A 19,936-nucleotide genomic window follows, 5' to 3' on the forward strand; every position below is an offset into this window, starting at 1 on the left:
CTCGCTTACCAGGGTGCTTTGAGCTAACACTGTGTGCTCTCTCAAAATGTTCTAAGGCTCTATGCTGTCACTGTATTCTGTAGTTCTGAGCTGACAAACTGCCACTTAAGTATTTCCTGGAGATGGGGATCTGGTGTACAAGATAAATTGTGAAAGACCATGAAAGAGGCTTGGTCAAGCGTGAATAAGGAACAAGGAAAATATTGTTTATACCTTGGAGTAATAAGAGGAGCAATACATTGACAAGAGACAGGCTGGAATTGGTGCTAGAAGGATTATATATTTCTTTACAGATTGGGAGGTTAGTTCATATTTGGAAATACCAAATCCCTAGTTAGGTAGCTGAAATGCGTTTTTCTGATGTGTGCTGGAATTCCTGTGCACAAAAATGCATGCACATACACACACTCACACACATACACACACTTTTTCTCATGTTCTACCTCTGGGACTTGCAAGCAAGGACTGCATTGCTGCACTAGTGAGCTGAATAGCAGATCATGCAGGTACAACCCATTCATTCCTTTTTCAGCTTAAACCAGGGGCTTCAGGGAAGAGTATGCACGTGACTGCTCTAGGACTTTAGATCAGAGTCCTTCCAGAAAAAATTCCTTTTACTCCTGAAGTTTATTGCTGCGTTCAGTCCCAGGATGACCCTAAATCTGCAATCCTCAAATTGACCTCACAGGAAAAAACATTTTCCTTTGAATTGCCATGTGTGACCAGAGATTTAAATTCAGTAATCGATTACTTTAGTTTCCCTCAGTTTAATAACTCTGTGTCTGCCCACCTGAGGGTTCCTGCTGTCATGATCTCTTTGAGTGTCTCCTACTGCTTTAGCTGGATTAGAAAAAATGGAGTTAATCTTAAGTGTCTGAGTCCTAAAGAAGCATCAGCGTCTTTCAGTTCTATGGAGCAGCCAGTCACTTACCTGTAAGCTGGAAATGGGCTTGGCCCTTGCCTGGCTTTGACTGACCATAAGCAGTAGAAGGAATCCAGGGCAAAAAAGAAGTTTCAGGTTGATCTTCATTTTTTGGTGTCTGATTCCTCCTTCACTTGAGTCTCCCCAGTTCAGCGTTGCTCTGTGTCTCCAGCTACCAGCCTTTTTATCTTCCTCCAACCCCTCCCAAGTCCACCTTTTGAATTCCTGCCAGTGCAAGGATTGGTTTGAGGTTCTGATCTGTTTTCATCCTCCCAGGAGGAGGAGGGAGGAAATAGTTCTCTTTTCTGATGGCGAATAAAACGAGGTTTTACACTTCAGCAATGCAGCATCATTTTGTTGCTGTGAATCTGAAGGTCTCTGCAGCCTGCTGTCTTGGTGCCTCTTACGTACGTCAGTTTGCTTAGCTCGGTGTTCCTTGGGTTGACTGCTAAACGTTTCCTTTCTATCCAGAGGAAAACAATGTAAGAACTAAGTATTTTTACCTAACGTAATAATATGGCATTAGTAACCTATGAGTTGAAAAAGTGTGATTTGGAGAAGAGAAATCCAAGTCCTAAATACATGACAAGTAAGTTGCATTAGTTACTGGCCCGAGTTACAGGGAATGTGGCTGAAACCAGGCTGATGTGCATAGAAAGCTTCTACATAGCTTAAGCTGAGGCAGAAATTCCTCTTTTCCCCTGGATCCAACTTAAAACATTTCCTCTGTGTGTTCTTTCTCAGTATATCATACACAATCGCTATTAAATCTGAAATTAGTCTGAAAGGAAGCATAGCTCCAACATCTTTCTTACCACATGTGCAGTTACAGGAACATTAAGAACCTGCATGATTAGAATGTGTGTTTGGTGGTTGGGTTTGGTGGGGTTTTTTGTTTGCAGGGTTTTTTAATGAATTAAAGCACCGGCTTCAAACTAAATGAATTCCATGAAATGTTAGGGGGAGCAGAAGAAACTGAATCAATTCTTAGCCAAGGTCTTGAGGGTATTTAAATCACTGTTGTTGGACAGACCTCGCTGTACTGTAAAAGCACCTGGGGAGGTGTGTGGGTGCCTTGATGAAGATGTATATAGATAACTGATTCTCCAACCCCCTCAGCTGTTCTAATGAGTATTTTACTAGGTTCCATACCAAGGAATTACTCTTTTCCTGTTTTGGGGGCAGTGGGGAAGAGGAGCAATAAAATCTGTTAACTTGCGTGTGTTGTAGGGGCTCAAAATTTGCACCCCCTGAAAAGTGGAAATGTTCTTGATCATGCAGTAATACATCCTTGATCTTTCACTGCATTTTTGCACATGTGATGCAGAAAGTTAAAGGCTGTTAAGCTGGATCTGTATGGAGGAAATGAAGGACCATCTGGCACTCCTCATCTGATCTCTGAGGCTAAGAGTCTTGTTGGTATTGAAGCTTGGAAAAAATAATTCTGTGATTTGCCAGCAGGTTTAATGTTTTCAGCATTTTTTTAATTGCAGATCTGTTTAAGGCATTATGTGTCTCTAGAAACAGGTATTCTAAGGCCAGAGCTTATAAATGTCCCTCTGACATAAAGAGAGATCTGATGTCATTACATTGTTGCGATTTTTTGTCATTGATGTTGATTAAAACCACATTTGATCTGAATCTTAATAGAAAATGAAATCATCATTTCAGAGGTTTGAGGTGTGTACTTTGCAGTGTAACAAGACAGCAAGAGGAGGCCAGGGCAGTTTCAAGTGTGTCTCATCTCCTCTGAAAAAGCCTAGGGTGGTTTTGTTAGTTTGATTTGCTTGTCACAAGTCTGCATATCCATGGATAATAAATCTTCTTGACCTCAAGATCTCTGAACTTGTTTCAGGGGACTTATGAATTGTCTCTCTGGTAACTGTTAGAAATACATACACTAGCACAGTCCTCATCTATGGCTATGTTGGTAAAATCAGAATTAAGGTTGGAAAGGACTTCTGGAGATCTATGGTACAATCTCACGCCAAAAGCAGAGCCAGCTTAGATCAGATTGCTTGGTGCCTTGTCAAGCTGAGTTTTGAAAATCTTCAAGAAACAGTGATTTCCTAATATCTAGTTGGAATTTTCCTTGTTGCAACTTGTGTCATTGTCTCTCATCCTATTGCATTGCAGCTGGATGCTGTCCATAGGCAGAACAAAAGGATGTTCCATCTCCCAAAGCAATGACACTTCAATCTAAGTGTGTTTCACAGAACGCTGCATAACCTAGACAATAAGGACAGCTTCAGTCCATATAGTCAACAGCTAGGTTCAAATCAGATTTAGTGCGGTGGAAAGAAGTAGTTAGAAACAGAAAGCCATCCTGCAAAAGTCTCTGCTTTACATTCTGGATCTCCTCAGGCTCAGAGTAGCATTGGCACTGTGTCTGAATATTCACAGCAACTTCTAAAATTGCCATTGGGGTGGTGCGGTTAAGATAGACTTCAACAACAAACTTCAGTCTGTAAGAAGGGAGGAGCTCCTGAACACAGTAGAAAATAGTTGGGAGACAGGAGGTGGCTTCGTGCCCATTTCTGAAGTGGTTTACATGTTCCTTTGTATGGCAGATCCTCCGTATGAGTGTGGAAGGAAGTATCAAGAAGGCAGGTTGGCATGTGCTGCTCGTCTCCAGCAGTAAATTGTTTCCTAGCTTACTGAGATATTTCTCCTGTCCCAGCAGAGATTGTATTAAAAGACTAGGGTTAGGGCATACTATTCCTCTGGGGATATGTCTGTCTCATCCCTACAGGTGCTGTGAGGAAACCGAGCTCTGAAGTTGGTAGCGTGCGGCATGCTTAGATAGGTACTGTTAGAGCACTGCCGCAGTAACTCATTACCCTCCCTAGTGAAGGAGAAACCAAAAATCCATTATCCCCAGCTCAGTGACCCCTTTCAGCCTCCTGTTCCTTCCCAGTTGCTCAGGCCAGCATTTCCTGGCTCATGGCAGCTGGCTGAAAGGGCAGTGACGTGTCTGTAGCGCTTCTGTCAAAGTGGGATCACCAAGTCCTTGACAGAAGCCGCATCGGGGGCCCCTCATTATGAGACATTAACATTTAGTGATGGTGTCCAAGCACTTGCCTGGTTGTCCCCCTCCCTTGCCCTCTCCTGAGAGGTCTAGTGGCTGAGCTGAGGCAGGGTTCAGTGCACAGCGTCAGCAGGAGCCCAGGCTTGGCTGGGGATGGCCCGGCTGCAGGTGCTCTGCTTGCTCTTCTGACACTTTATTGCCTTCACCTTAGGTTATGTGCTGACAGCAGGGCGCTTGCAGGAGGGGGGTTCGGGGGGATCTGCAGCAGCAGTGCTCCCTGCAGGGAAGGGCGCTGGCACAGAGACTGTTGAGTTGAGCTCACTTACCTGGTGTAAAGCTGGCATGTATCTATCCCCTGGATCTGCACCAGTCCCATCCAGAGGAGAATTTGGTCCCTGCCTTAGGGATGGCTGGGACTGTGTACTGGGAGGAACTGCCATCTGTGGGGAATGGACCAAACCCAAAGGAGCTTCCCTTGTGGGCTGGTCATCCCACAGAGAGGGTTTCCTCCCTCCTCTTCCTGCCCAACAGCACCTTCTGTGGGACTGTGAATGCCAGTAAGAGGATAGATTCGGTGCTGTCACCACTCTTCTCTGGGGTCCCCAAGGATGCATTGCCTTTGCCTGATCTGTTCTTCCCTTGCTGATGCTCACTGATCTTTTTGATAGGCATGAAGGGGGAATATTTTCCTCTGTAGCCCTTTGGGATGAGAAGGGGTCTAGGTCACCTGAGGACAAGGAGGGCAGAAGCCTGACATTTAGTAGCAGGTCATATGTGGTTCTGGGGCATTGGATTTTGATGGCAACATTTTGATACTAGGTTTGTGAGGCACATTTATTACATTCTGCTGATGCTAATGAAGCCCCCCAGGGAAGCAGCAGTAAGGGAGGGGATGAAGTAGCTGGAGATTGTGCTCAGTGCTAGTCAAACAGCTGTTTTGGTGTGCTCTGCGGCGCACTGCTGCCTGCTGGGAGAGGTGTTGGACCCAATTCTGACCTCTGGTGCAGCAGGGGTAGAAACAAAGAAGCTGCATGGGACTTCTGTATCTGGCCTGTAGCAGCCATGATCAGTCTGACTTCTCTCGTTATTCCCCCCGGTGCTGGCACTTGGATGGCGTTAGGGAGAGAAGTGCAACATTCAGTGATCCGTTGGTGGGTGTTCCTGGCCCCCTTTCAATGATTAGTCTCCACACAGAGCTTTTTCTTCAAGCACGAGGGCATTTTTAGATTCCAGTGGTCCTGCTGTGTGGTGTGATACTAAAGATCCCTGACTTTGCTAGTCTTGCTGATGTTTATAATTATTCTGCTGTAAATTCTTGTGACATCTGTAGGCAAGCTGCTTTTCCCAAGGGACTTTAAGCAGAGTCCCACTGCCTATGGTTCAGCACTGTTCAGCAAATAGTATCCTTCTCTCTCAAAGGAAAAAGTGGAGAGGGAATGGATCAACTTATAGATTGAAATAATGGTTATAGAGCAGTGTAAAGCAGATGAAATGTGAAAACTGCTGGAGAGCTGGTATGAAAAACACAGATGGCTTTTACAGGCTGTAGTGCTGGAGAAGATTCTCAGATGAATCACGACAGGATGATGGGAAGAAAGGAGGAGTTTTGTATTAGACAAATGTGAGAAGCAAGCGGGAAGCGAAGGCTAGGCAAACATTGTAGGAGCAGCTGAAAGAAACCTGAGGATTTTCGGAGACTCTAGTAAAACAGATCCTGAAACAAATAGGAAACAAGCTGAGGTGTTAGGAGCAATGGGACAAGACTCCTGGTCAGTGCCTGGTGAGAGGCAGAGGCTTAAAAAAGTACTCCTGTTCCATCCTCACCTGGAACTATATTTTTGGCTAAGCTTCATCTCTAGCAATATGAACAGCATCTTGCTGCCCAGTTGCCTGTGTAGATATTCTCACCTTTCCAAAACAAGTTGTAGGTATTCACACTGCAACTGAAAACATGGATTAGCTGTGCATCGTCTTGTAACATGTAGGTCTTTTTAGTACTGTGGCAGCTACTTTTGCTTCCCCCCAAACTTTAAGCTGGTCCTCAGAAATTCTTAGGCTGATCTTGCACCTAACTGTTCAGAATCAGTCTCAATCTCTGTGTTGTATTAGATACCTTGGTATTTGAACAGAGGTCCAATTAGTCTACACATTACTGCCTTACTCTAGAAAGACTGGGCTTTCAGTGGGGGCTAGGTCAGGCCTCAGTTCACAAAATTGCATAGCAAAGCTTACAGCTAATTAGCAGCTGAAAGCAGAAAGGCTGCTGCATTAGTCTGCAGTTCGTAACCTCTGACAGGAGGAAGAAACACCGTTCCTGGGCAGCGTGGAGATTAAATATTCCCAATTGTTTTGAGCTGAGAGAGATTTCCCGAGCAAAATTAGAAGGTCATCCCTGTGAGATTCCACTTCGCTTTGGGCTGGCTGCCTTTGGCGTTCGCGAGGTGTGTGGTGACCTCTTCTGGTTAATACAGAATGTGCCTCCAAGTTCGGTTAGAACAAGGTCAGGTGTAAAGAAAAAGAAAGCAGATCAGACACTGTGGGAGGTTTTGAAATGTCCACTTCAATTTTTCATTCAAGAACATGGTACGTATGGTACGAGAAGGGTCTGAGTGGGTCTTCTGCAAGCATTAGGCTCTAGTAGCTATGTAAGTGTGTATGAGTGGTTATGTCTTGGGAAGGCACGTGGTATGTGTGTGATATATGAATGCATCTGCATGATATTTACAAGTTTGTACAGCACCAGTGTCAGATGTTCTGGTGGGTGGCTAAGTTTAGATCCACTACTAGATGTGTTGATTTGGATTCTTATAGCAGATTTTGCAGAATGTGAGTTTCTGTAAAAAGAGATGGGAGTGGGGAGGACATTTCGTAAGCATTTTGTCTGGGATAACATTTGCCAGGTTTTTTCTTTGCAACCTAGCTCATTCTGGAATAGCTCAGAGCAGTGTCAACCAGTACCCATTGATCTAGAAGGTTTGCTAGCCAAGAAGCCAAATAAAGGGGCAAGAGGTCACACTATCCCATTGTGCTATTTATTGCTGCATGCCATTTGTCAGTATAGAGCGTGCAGAAGGAGAAACCATTTCTAGAAATGGCTAAACAGCTACAGGAATGAAATGGCACCTGTCCTAGAAGTTGCCATGGTTGTTTACTTCCCCTCTCCCTCCCCTAATGGACCAGTGATGAACCTAAGAATAACTTGACTAACTAAAAATGTAGTCATTACATAAAACCTGTCCTCTGCTCAACACTCTAGATTTTCTTCAGCCTGTGAGAGAGTGGCATTGTGCATAACCTCAATTTTGTATTCCCAGAGCAAGATCACAATTGTCCTTTAGTTTTGACACATCTCAGACCCATGGACTTCCCTTAACTAGAAAGGTGTGTAGGTTGATCCCTGCTTTTTGAGAACAGGGAGGTAAACTATCCCAATTTTTGTTTGGCATAGAATTCATGTGTATATTATTCTTCCTCCTGCTAACACTTACAGTCCTCTTCATCAATGCTTTTCATCAGCTCAGGCACAACTGGATACTGGTGTGTGCCTGCGCTTGCTCACTAGGATTAGAAAGCAAATCCTTCATGTCACAGCACTGCAAGCAGTTGGTTGTGCCAGGGAGATCATCCTGGAAGCCTGCAGTGGATGCACATTAAGCTATGTGTGAACAGAAAGAGCGCTCCTTGCTGCCTCGGGTGGGTGAGCCGCAGTGGGAGGAATGCAGCCTCATCCAGAGCTTAGCTAAGCTGCTCTTTCTTAATAACTCAGTGTAGCTATGGTGACTCTTTATCACCCACTGTTCTTGATTTGACAACGCTTCTTTGTTTTCCCAGAAAATACTGACTGTGTTCGTCAAGCTTCTGGAAATAGCTACATCCTTTTGTGGTGGAAGGTGGTGTGGCCATGGGCCGGAGGGGCAGAATATTTTAGCTGTTGCTTGTCAGCACAGCGAGATGGGCGAGTAGCGTTTCAAAAACTAACACTTCTAAAGCTGTGATAAGGTGCTCAGCCTACAGGGCTGGAGCCTGTGTTCATGCTTGAGATAAACTCCACTGTCAGCGCCGCATTCACACCTCCCCTGTCACATTAGGCACCCCATGGTCCTGCCTTTCCCACTAGTCACTTGCTACAAAGCCTCAGCACAGGGGTATCAGGCCCTGTGCCTTCATCTACAGAGTCCCCAGGGGCTGCATTGCTCCATGTGCCCTTGTGGTGACATTGAGGTGGCTAGAGGTAATACTATGGGTTGGAATAGATTTGTCACCGAGGATTGTCACCCTGAGCTTTGCACTCAGCCACTTCCCCTTGGGATGCACTGCCTAGCCATTGCTGTCTGGACCAAAGAGAAATGGGTGGACTAGCTATATGTTAGGGATTGTCGTGTGAGTTATGGGATGTACAGTAGCAGGGCTGCTTCCTTGTGTGACTGCAAACACCAAATGAACTGTCTGAAGTGACGGAGCTTGGAGGAAGGCAGTTGAATCTGCCTGTGGATGCTGGATGCTGAGGAAAGCCACGATTTCACTCCAAGTTACTTACAGTCCCTCTCTTTCTCTGTAAAAGTTCATTTTGAGTCAAATGTTCAAGTGGCTATGGGCTGGACAGAGTTATTCTGGAATTACAGGCTCTCATTTAATTAATTTACAGGGACAAAAGACAGTTGTCTTAAGCAACTGAATGCTGCTGAAACCCTTGTGGCTGTGCCATTGGGTAAAAGAATCATTCCTCTAACCAAAACAGTTTATTCACTGCAAAACCAGAGCTTAGCATCAGGATGAGGACAATACGGAGTTCTAAGGTTTCCTCCTACATGTACGGTGTTAGCTTCAGCTCACAGAAGAGTGCTCCTTGTAAAGGCCAGTTGTATCATACCCCCACTTCCAGTGGGCTTATATGGACAGGGAAATGAACAGGATTTTTTCACCAAGGTGAAGAAGTCCTCTGTTCATGAAGTGATTGGAGAGTTGAGGTTACTGCTTAAATTAATATTACTGTCCACCAGATTGAGAAACCATGAGACAGTTCGCTGTTGATCACCTGGACAGGTACAGCTTCAGTTCTCTCTCTTCTCTGGGTCTTTCAGTCCAGACCTTGAAGGATTTTCAGACTATATAGGGCTGAATTCTTTAATTTCATAAATAATACAGCTCTATTGATGTAGGAAAGCTTTTGGCCATTTGCACAAATTAAAAAATATTGGCTTACAGCTCCATGTGTGCACAGACAACTTCATGTGTGCAGGTCTGCAAACAGCACTTTTACACACAGTTTGCTCGCACTCAGTATAGCGGTCAGGCCTGAGTAGCAGCTGCACATGGAGGGGTTGTGCAGTATGTCTGACTCGCTTCCCTGTCGTGATTTAGCTCCATGGCCTGTTAAAAGGGGGCCCTAAATGCCACCTTTAAGCCTGAACTTTAACACCCTGGTTGCGTTGCTGTGCCCCGCTGCAGTGAGTAGGAAGTCCAAGAGTAAATTTGATCCACGTCTATCTGAACTTCCTGATCTGGAAGCAGTTTCTTCTGTGTATCCCCTTGCTCTCCCCCCTAAGGCTGGTCTCTGGCTGCTCTGCTTTGAAAGCTGGATGAGAAAGCTAAGCAAGAGTAACCAGTAATGGACAGGTAGGGTATGAATACAGCCACGCGATCTGTTGGACACGTTACTAGTCCTTTTTACAGGAAACAGTGCTTTCTGGAACATGGGAGGACCCTCCAAAGGGTCTTCATTTGAGCAGTCAAAACTCATCTTTGGAAAAAAAACAACCCATCTTACAAACAGGTATCTATGCTGTAAATACTTAACTGTGTTTAGTTCAAACCAACATGCTAGGATGGCTTCTCTTTGCACAGCTGACAGATGCCACAAAACTTGGGAGGCAGGGAATGCTTTAGCGTCCTTTGCCCACTGGAGATTCTTCACATAACTTCTGCGTTGTTTGACCAAGAGGATTTGTTTTACCATGTCACCTCCCTGAGGATAACAGCACATTTTTTGCCTAGTGTTGAAGTGTGAAGACCATTGTGAGCCATGACATCATATCTCAGGCCAGAGCAGATCAGGAAATGACCAAGGCGACCTGAAATATTGGCCATGGGAAGAATGAATGGAGGAGAGAAGGGATATGATACAGCAACATTCTTTAGCCTAGATAGGTCAGATGCACCTGACAAGTGTAATAGGACTAGAAGATCTTTCACACTTTAGCACATGATGATATTTTAGTGCAGAGAGATGGCTTGTGAGAGGTAGAGGTGAACCAGGGTGCAAATCCACTGGATAACGTGCTTAATAAATCGGAGGTGCCGTTAGACAATAAGGAGTAAAGGGGATACAGGCCTGAACAGCTAGACTGCGCTGAGTCTGACCTTTCTTTTACTCTAGGAGGCTTAAAATGAATTCTTAGTCCGAATCTCTAACCACAGCTAGAACAATAATTCCCTCCAGACACATCAAAACTACCAGTGAGGAAAGACACATATGTATGTTAATGGCTATGACTGTTTTGGGGGGGTGAAGGGGAAGGAAGGGGGTAATGGGAGGAAAACAACAAACTACATTTTCTAGAAAATGTAGGGTTTTTTTCAAAAAGAATTCATAAGTATTGGTTCATAAACTGAATAGTTTCGACTATTTTTGAGCTGATTTAAATCAGAAAGGGATTAGTCATTTAAAAAAAATAAAGGCAGGGTGGTGGGTGTTTGTAATGTAAATTATCTCTGAGGTCTCGTTCAGTGGGTTGCAAAGCTGAGGGCTTGTTTTGGTCCAAGGTTCCAACAGCCGTGGGGCTTATCACTGAAGTCAGAGCCAAGACAAACCTTTGGGCTGGGTCATGTCTGTCTCATTTTGCCCACAGCACAGGAAGCATTCATTACAGTCCAAACACACCTGACTTGTGGACGTGCAGTCTTGCTGCTGGTTTTGTAAATTGTTCTCTAATTTCTCCCTCTCTGTAGTTCTCTCTCCTTGTTTCCTTGTGTCAAGTGTCGAGAGCAGGATCACTTAAACTAAGGCTTAGCTGCTTTTAGGTCTTTTATTCTGTAATCAGAGGACAGGATTGGCCAGTGATTAAAGCATTGTTTGGGAGTGGAAATGTGCCTCACTTTCATGATTGTGCCTGCAGTCTAAGCAACTGTTTGTCTCTGTATTTGCCCCCTGCACGACAAGTGTGCGATGCTCTCTTGTCTCACATGGGTGTTAGGAAACCAGGTTGTTGTCTGTGTGGCTTTGCAATTGTAGAGGCAAGAATGAATGAGAACTTTTGCAGATACTCGGTAATTGCCTGATGACCAGAAAGCTTCTACTGGAGGAAAGCGGCTGCATTTAAAACTTCTATACCTCCTAACTGTAACACTGTGTAGCTTTCCAGAGCTATTTTTTGCACATCCCTAATCATACTACTGTACTTTAAACCTCAGAACATATCCCTGCTTGTACAGGTCTGAGAGCTTTATTTGGTACCCCTTAACTTAGCTTCAAAGCAAGTACCTTCATTGAGACATCAAAACGTCCCGTCCCTCCAGGCTGAGCTTCTAGGCCCAGTGCCCACTGATGTGTTCCCTGATGATCCTGCCAGCCTGAGGCTGCTAAGCACAAGTGTTGGTCGGCCATGTGTGGAAGGCAGAAAGTTCAGAAGGCAGGAATTCCTGGAGCAGCAAGAGGAGGGGGGCATGACAGGAAGAGGAGACTGATAGTTCGCTGAAGAGCCCATCGCAAATAGTGCAGGAATAACAGTTCTCTGTCGTGGCTCCAGATTCCCTTATCTGGGAGCATTAAGCGGTGGAGCCTGTCGACACTTCTGCCTCGCGCCCTGCTCTGCACTCAGCCGCCTGCAGATACAGAGTGGCTTGAACAAGTTCCAGTGCTCGCTCTCGGAGCTTCCCAGGACCCCGCAGTGCAGCACCGTAGGGCGGCAGGTGACATCACTGCCAAGAGCCGTGGAGGCGCTTCCTGTGTCACATTCCCGACTGAAGAGCCTCTTGCCAAATCCTTGTCGTTCTACACAGTCTTTTTAGGAACAAATGGTCTAATTTTAGCCTGACTGCCACAAACACCTTCCTGAAATAGACTCTGACTCTCTCCTGCCTTGTGCATGTTCTTGAGAGTTTAAAAACAAAATCCCTAGTCTTTGGGATCCACAGCTAAGGCCTCTGTCAGCCTAAATTTGGGCAGTAAGAAATACTGAGCAGTGCAGTGGGGAAACTGCTGGCACTGTTAGACCCGTACTGAGCTGAGCAAGGACAGGAATGTTCCTGAGAGGCAGAAACTCAGGTCATGGCATATCATGAAGTTGTATGGATCTGGTCCAATCTGGATGAGTTGTTCTGTGTTTCAAGGACTTTGCAATAGAAAGAACTTGTTGCATTCTGGACTGGCTGCAGCCATATATGACATTTAGAAGTACAGAGAATGGACTTACTTGGTGTCCTCTGTGGTTTGCCTAGGACAATTGCTCTAATCACTGTCCTTTCTTTTTGGTGCCTGGCTAGATAAGCACTGGCCTAGGAGTCAGTAAACTGTGGTTCTGATCCCATAACGAAGCCTGTTCATATCTGTGCTGCCCTTGAAGGGCATGCGCAGCAGCGGCCTGCTTTGAGAACAAGTGAAAAGAATTAAAATTGTGATATGAGGACAAGGAGCACAAACTCCACAGAATCACTGGGCTTTTTTTTCCTGCCTTTTGCTGTTACCCTGAACTTGAATATGCAAGCTCTTGTACTGAAGGATCAATACAAGCCTCAACTGCTGTTTTTAATTAGCAGAGAGTAAAAAGCCATGTTTTTAAAGAACTTACTAAATAGGAAAGGAAAAAATGTTTTCAGGCAGCTGTTGTCTTTATGTCAGTCTCTTGGGAGTGCCACAAACACCCCTTATGTTCCTTTAGACCGGCTAATTAGGCAGCTCCTTGTATCTGTAGGTCAGTTGATCCGCTAATGGACTCCCTGCAGTCTCCAATGCACCATGTCTTGAAGAATAAATAGGAAAAGGCAAAAAGTCCTTGGGGATCTAACTGGATCCTGGCCTGACTTTTCCATGGGGCCTTTTCTGAGCAGTACTGAAAGCAGGCGCATGAGACAAAGAACAATAACCCCTGGGGTTTGCCAGGGTCATTGGGTATATGGCTGGCCTCTGCAGGGTGTGGGGCTATTAGCCAGGGGAGCTTCCCAGCTTGCCATCATTCAGCTGAGGACTAAAAATAAGGTACGTGCAAAGTGGCTGGTGTTACTGAATACTCTAAAGGCCAAACCCCTGGCACCTGGCTCCAGCTGGGCTTTAACACATGAGAACAAAATTGGCAGTAGGGCTTCATGTGCTGAGCATCCCTGCAGGAGCTCGGAGTATGCCAGCACATTAATGGAGGAACAGAAGGGACCTGGGGGACAGGAATTCTCCATTCTGGGTGAGCACCTGAATAACCCCAGCTACTGCACAGTCTGGGAGAGCTTTTCCTCTTTAGCAGTACCATCCAGGATCTTTAAAATGTCACTGGCAAGAACTTTGATGAACTGATAAATTTCAATGAACTATATATGTTTCCAGCTTCCCACGCCCTCCCATTTTGGCACGTCTTTAATAACAAACTTCTTAACACCCTGAAAAGCAGTGCAGACCTCACAGGTTAGGAAACTTGCTGGAGGTCATTGAACAAGTTGTTAGCAAGTGCTCAGCCTTGATTTTTTTGGTTTCCATTTCTGCATCTGGGCTATAGAGATCATCCCAACTGTCCTGGAATATGTGAGAGTAGGGAACAGTCATGGCCAGAGTGAGTCTGGGAATCGGGATCAGCCAAAAGCTGAAAAATACTCTGGGGTATGTGCTCTTTTTTATTTCGTGTTATGAATCCGCCTTCCTTTTTACATGTCCTCTGGCTTCAAGGGCGGGTTCGCATTTAATGCCTTGCCTTAAAAGACTTGCTTTGCCTTTCTAGCTTCTCTGTCGTCCATCTCAAGAGGAAAATGTAGTGGCAACTCAGTGACATTCTCTTCTCCTTTCGCTGCTTGTGCCTGTGTGTGGGAGCGGAGCGCAGCCCCGGCAGCCCGAGGGACGCTGCAGGCTGTGACTGGCGGCCTGCGGTGACACCTGGCGATCGGGCCGGGCAGCGCTGATGCCCCGTGACGGTGTGAACAGCCTGGCTGGGGGAGCAGGGGGGCTCCTTTCCAGATGGCTGCGAGGACCAGGACAGCCTGTTTCCCAGACACCGTCCCGTGTAACTCAGCAGTCTGACTGGTGCAGGACGGCTGGAATAATCTTTATGGAAATGCAGGGTGAGCTTGGAGTGGTACTCAGGGAAGGCTGTAGAGAAACTTGGTGTGTCAAACTCAAAAATTGAAACTGTTTGGATCCCCACAGGATTTGTCTGGTCGCAGGTGTATCTCTGTGCCTTTGACTAGGTTGAAATCCACTACCCTGTCATAGAGTAAACGTTAGGCTTTGTGTTAGTCTCATCCAGACCCAGGTTTTCGGTCCAGAAAATGTTTCATCTTACCAAAAGTCAGTCTCGGACTTAGGCCAGCCAACCTGGTACAGCCTCAGCCTTCATCCACTTCAAAGCTTGTTGTCTGTTGGGCATAGACAACCCAAAAATCTTTGGAAAATAAGCCACCGTATCAAAGCATCAGACATATGAATAGGAAGCAGCTTATCGCTTCCTCCTTCCTCTGAGGAGAGGGACTGTCAGAGTTGAACCAAAGCATGTGTTGTTAATAAACACTAATTGCCATCTATCATCAAGCACACAGAGCCATTTTCTACTATTTTCTAAATTAAAAACCTACACCGAAGCCTCTGAAGAGGTGAAGATCAGAACAGGCTCAATTTTCCATGCAAATAATTTGCCTCTGATCTTGACCCAGGATTTTCATAACAATCAGAGGCAGCATGGGGCTCGTGGCTCTGAGCTGCCCTGCGGTACCCAGCTGTCCCTCTCCCCAGTGGTGTTCCTTTCATGCCTGCTTGTGAAGGGATATGTGCACCTGAGGCATTCTCCTTTGCCGACTTGAAAGTCATGGCTCTTCAACAACATCTATCTCTGTCCCCCCTTTCCTATTTTTTTCCACATTTGATCCCACTTGCTGAGTGCTGATGGGAACCAGATGAAAGGATTCCAGCCTTCCAGTGTCAGTACTGGGCATCAACCTAGATTTATATATGTGGTTTTGAGTACATGTGATTTTGAGTACATGTGATTGTGTGTTTGTTAATGCTGTGTGAGCATGCCTGTGTACCTTCCACACATCTCCAGTAATACCATCATCAAACATTTAAAAAAAACAACACGTCACCATCCCCTTGGATTCAAGAGACTGACTTTAAAAAGAGGGTTTTTAAGAAGTGTTGGATTTGTATTCCTGATGGCTTTCTGTGATGCAGCTTGCTGTATTTACAAATTTACATTTGCTTTCTTTGGTGTGAGGGTGTTGGAGCAACTTACTGGGTACTTTAATGCAAAAATCTTAACCATATGCTTGCAGGTATCTTTTAACAGAAATGAGATTATATTTGCACCCATGTAGGCAAGTTCTGAGATTTGGGGAGGTGGGAAGGGAAGTTGTGCTTGAGATGGGCAAAATGTCTTATTAGATTTTCATAAGTTGTGAGACTGATCGCTGGAGCAAAATCCTGCATGAATGGAATGACTGAAATATTATTCTATACTATATGTTCACTGGCTTGAAATAATTCTTGCTTGAACTGATGAATATATTTTTAGAACAACACCTCATCTTGATTTATAAAGTAGTGGTGCTGGAGTTAGTTCTGTGCTTTGTTCTTTTTCATGTAGAAACATACATATTACATTTATTGTGAATATTTTGGCCTCCAAGTTTGGCTTATCTACAAGACCAAATAGTTCTTCAGCTGACCTTCAGAGATCCTCAGCCCTTGAGAGCAAGTTGACCTCGTTACCTCAGGCTAAGCTTGCTTTACATAAAGCCACACAGACACTCCTACAGTGACTTTCTCTGAGCTAACTGAAAAGAGCAGCTCTTGGCTTTCATTCTGTAAGGAGAGAACTTATATGAGGTTTTCCAGTTGGTTCTTGTTAGCCAAGTGGATGACAAAGAGATATCCTGACCAACTTCCTTTGAAGCTCATAAAGCTACTTTTATTTTGGCAAAAAAAATATATTAAAAACAAAGAGCAACTGCAGCTTTCCAAGCTTAACTTCCTCTTAAATACACAATTTTATTTTTGTTGTGTTTTGCCTCCCTTAAAAAGAATTTTAATCTACTAAAATCTTTCTCTTATGCAGTAGTAATGCTCTACATGAACCTGCTGACTGGGAGAGGAGATAGGAGAAAACATCTCCTCCACATTTGTGCTTCCATTCCCATCAGAATGTTTTCCTCGCTCTGGAATCGCTCAAAGAAAGCAGTTAGCAGGATAGGGTTAACAATATATGCCACTCACAAATGAATTGAACTCCTTGTAGAGTTATTAATTGTCAACATCGGGAAGTAATTCAGTTTGATTTCTCAGTCATCCATAGAAGAGGAATTTACTGTGCTCTGCTCATCACTACAGAGGCTCTTTTCCTCCAACAAGGGAAGAAAAGCAAATTACAATTTGATGGGAGAAATAGCTTGTCCTTCTAATGTCTTCCATGCATTAGAGACTGCAGAGACTGAGCAGAATTTATTTAATATTGTTTCCTCTTCATTTGTATCTCTGAAACAATGACCAATAAAAGAAGTCGTTAACCTCTCCTCCATCAGGGTCTTACTACTCCCTCTCCTACTATCTACATGTATACATGCCTTGCAATCGATAGCGTACTGGAGAGATGTGCAGGCTAGCTTGGAATAGGCTGGCTCAGGTTCTGAAAGTGTCCTCATTATGGCTGGACTTCAGCAGCTGGATTCTGTGTCACCTAGAATTATTAATCTAGAATAGCTTCACTGGAGTGAAAGGAGTCACATTGCTGTACATCTTCCATCTACCACTTGTGCTCCCGCTGGAACTCCACCTGCGCTTTTGTAGCTCTCCTTGTTTAGAATCCTTTCTAAATTTCTGTTGGTGTTTTCAGTTCCTAAGTAAACATACTAGTTAAAAAATGTGAGTTATGGCTAAGAACAGAAAGGGAATGTTATTTGAAAGAAATATGTGTGCCTGGGGCAGTCCAATAATTCCTTATCCTGTCACATCTCATCTACAAAACCTGGGAGAAACTCATTTTTCTCCATTGATTTAATAACAGAGTCTCCAAGCTGTGCCCTGTGTTTTAAACTGGCACCTTTGTCACCTTGCCCCAAAGCAGGTGAGCCCAATGAAGTGAGGTTCTCCCGGAGGCTCTGGTGGGACCTTTGATGAAAGCCATTCCTCCGCTTCTGGCTTGCACCGTGGGTGGCACCCTCGGGGGTCCAGGCTGCTCTGGAGCTCCCTTGAGTGGGACTGTCGGGGCTCAGCTCCTGCCAGGGCACTGCAGGGCTCTGCTCGGCCGGTGCTGCTCCCACAGTGCCTGTGCGATGCTATGGGCAGAGGAACACACATCAGAGCTTGTGTACGCAGCAGAGCCCGCTGTTTGTGGGACAGAGATGCAAGTTCTACCTGTTTTAGCCTTTAGCAAATGGCTCGTTATCTGGGAAGTCTCACCCTGGTAAATATTCCCCTCCTTACTTTTTGGACAGATCCCTGGTGACTTTCCATCTTCTTTTTCTTGTAGATTGCTGGATTCCAGTGACACACCAGGCTGTCATTCTGGACACTGTAATTCTTGTTACCAAGAAGCCAATAGGTTTTCATTTTCCCTTTGCCCTGGGACAAGAAAAGGAGAGAGCAGAAAACAGCTGTTCTCATGGCACATGAAGCAGAGCAGAGAATCGCTATGGCCAGGGCTACTACCTGTACTGCATTTATTACCCCTCCTTCTCTCATAAGTGGCTGCTCTTTGGGGAAAGAATTCTAATTCCTATGTGGTTTGGGTGCTAATAATCCTTTCAGTTCAGAGAAGGGCCTTGCTGGTCACTGGCAGCGTATGGGGTCTGGCAGAGCCCCATAGCAGCCCTCACAGGGCTGTGCTTGTGTTGGTAGCTAGAAAGGTGGTGATAACGCAGCAGCGTTTTGGCTACTGCTGAGCATTGATTGCAGCATCCAGGCTCTCTCCAACCCTTCCCCCCTTCACCTGTAGGCTGGGGGTGGGCAAGATCTTGGGAGGGGACATAGCCAGGACAGCTGACCCAAAGTGACCAACAGGATATTCCATACCGTATGACGTCTGCTCAGATAGAAAAGCAAAGAGAAAGGAGGAGGAAGGAGGGGGCCGTTCATTATTTATGATGTTTGTCTTCCAAAGGAACCACTACGAAGGAAGCCCTACTTCCTGGGAAGTGACTGAACCACTTGATGATGGGAAGTACAGAAGAACTTCTTTTGCTTTCCTTTGCTTCCGTGTGCATGACTTTAGCTATTGCTTTGTTAAACTGCCTTTATCTTGTCACACAAGTGTTTTTTTCATCTTATTTTCTCCCATCACCCCCCATTCTGCTGAGGAGGGGAGTGACAGAGCAGCTTGGTGGGCACCTGGCATCCAACCAAGGTCAACACACAACACGGTTTAAAATCACCTTTACAACTGTGTGTCGTAATTATATCCTAACACTTTCAGCCATATTCATGTGCTTCCATGCAGGTGCAGACGTAGCAGCTGTATTTCAAAGCATACAGTAATACTTTTTCATCAGATAGGAGGAGTAATGTATAGCCACTTCCAACTGAATTAGCAAAAGAACCTTGGGGCTGTGGGGTTAAAAATTGCAATTCATGGAACAGCAATGGTCAAACCTGTCATATCTCCTCCCCATCTCATTAAACGCCTTTACTGTTGCAAAGTTACAGAAAAGCTGTTACCTTGACTTCAATTTCTCCTCTCAGTTCAATTTCATATGCATCATCTGTGAGAAGAGCATCGTATGTTGCAGAACTGATATGGATCTTCTGTGCTGCGATTTAGAACAGAGCATTATAAATTAATGATTCCGCTATTCCCAGAGACTACACACCAACCCTCCTGCATTTATCAGCCCAGTGTTTCCACCTCCTCTTTGGAAAATGTCAGGCTGAGGAAGAAGCACAAAGAAGGGTAAGATGCCTTGAACGTTGCTTGAGGACTCTGTGGCACTGTACAGACGTCAGCTGAAACGCAGCAGCAGTTCAGTGGGGTAACTGACCCACTGACGTGACTGCACTGTGTACCTGCACAGCAGTAACAATAGGTGGTATTGGTAGCAAAGGCAGCATGAAAGGCTGGACCAAGAAAGTATGCACTGCCCTCTTCTATGTAGGCAGGGTGTTTGTACCTGCTGCCTTTGTGTTAAAGTCTTTAAAATCAAATTCAGCTTAGCTCATGCTATTTAGCTTTTGTCACCCTCTTTCTCCTTTTTTTCTGATCACTTTCCAGAAATGACATAAGGGATGTGACTCTACTTGCCCACATGAATACACAAGAGTTTCTCTTGCTTATTTGATAACTAGTGTATGTGCAGGGATAGTGGGGACTGCAGGTCACGCACGTGCTGATTCTTTAGATCTATGGTAATTAGTTCTGTAGCTTGGGATAAGCCACAGAGAATGCTCCTTCTCCTGAACCTTATTTCACGCTTAGCCATGCCCAGCATGAAGGGGGGCTTGGGTTTTTCTGCAGTACCTAAAAGGCATAGAGTGGAGGTGTGAGCCTGACTGGCATGTGAGGAACGCACAGATTGTGCCCTAGTCACTTACGCAAGCTGGTGGACTCCATGCGGGAGGCTGTGTTCACAGTGTCCCCAAAAAGGCAATAACGAGGCATTTTGTACCCCACAACTCCAGCCACACAGGGTCCTGAGAAAATAGAAGGCAGAGAGACCCCAATAAGAAACTAGTGGAAAAAGTGCAGGGAGATGCCAAATGCAGACACCTTTGCTAGTCACTCTGGATCCTCAAAGAGCAGCAGGAACTGGGAATACTCCGTGTACCCAGGGCCTGACTGCACAGTATTTACTTAAGGAGAGAAGTCACA

The sequence above is a fragment of the Falco naumanni genome, chromosome 3, assembly GCF_017639655.2.
Source record: "Falco naumanni isolate bFalNau1 chromosome 3, bFalNau1.pat, whole genome shotgun sequence".
Lineage (NCBI taxonomy): Eukaryota > Metazoa > Chordata > Aves > Falconiformes > Falconidae > Falco > Falco naumanni.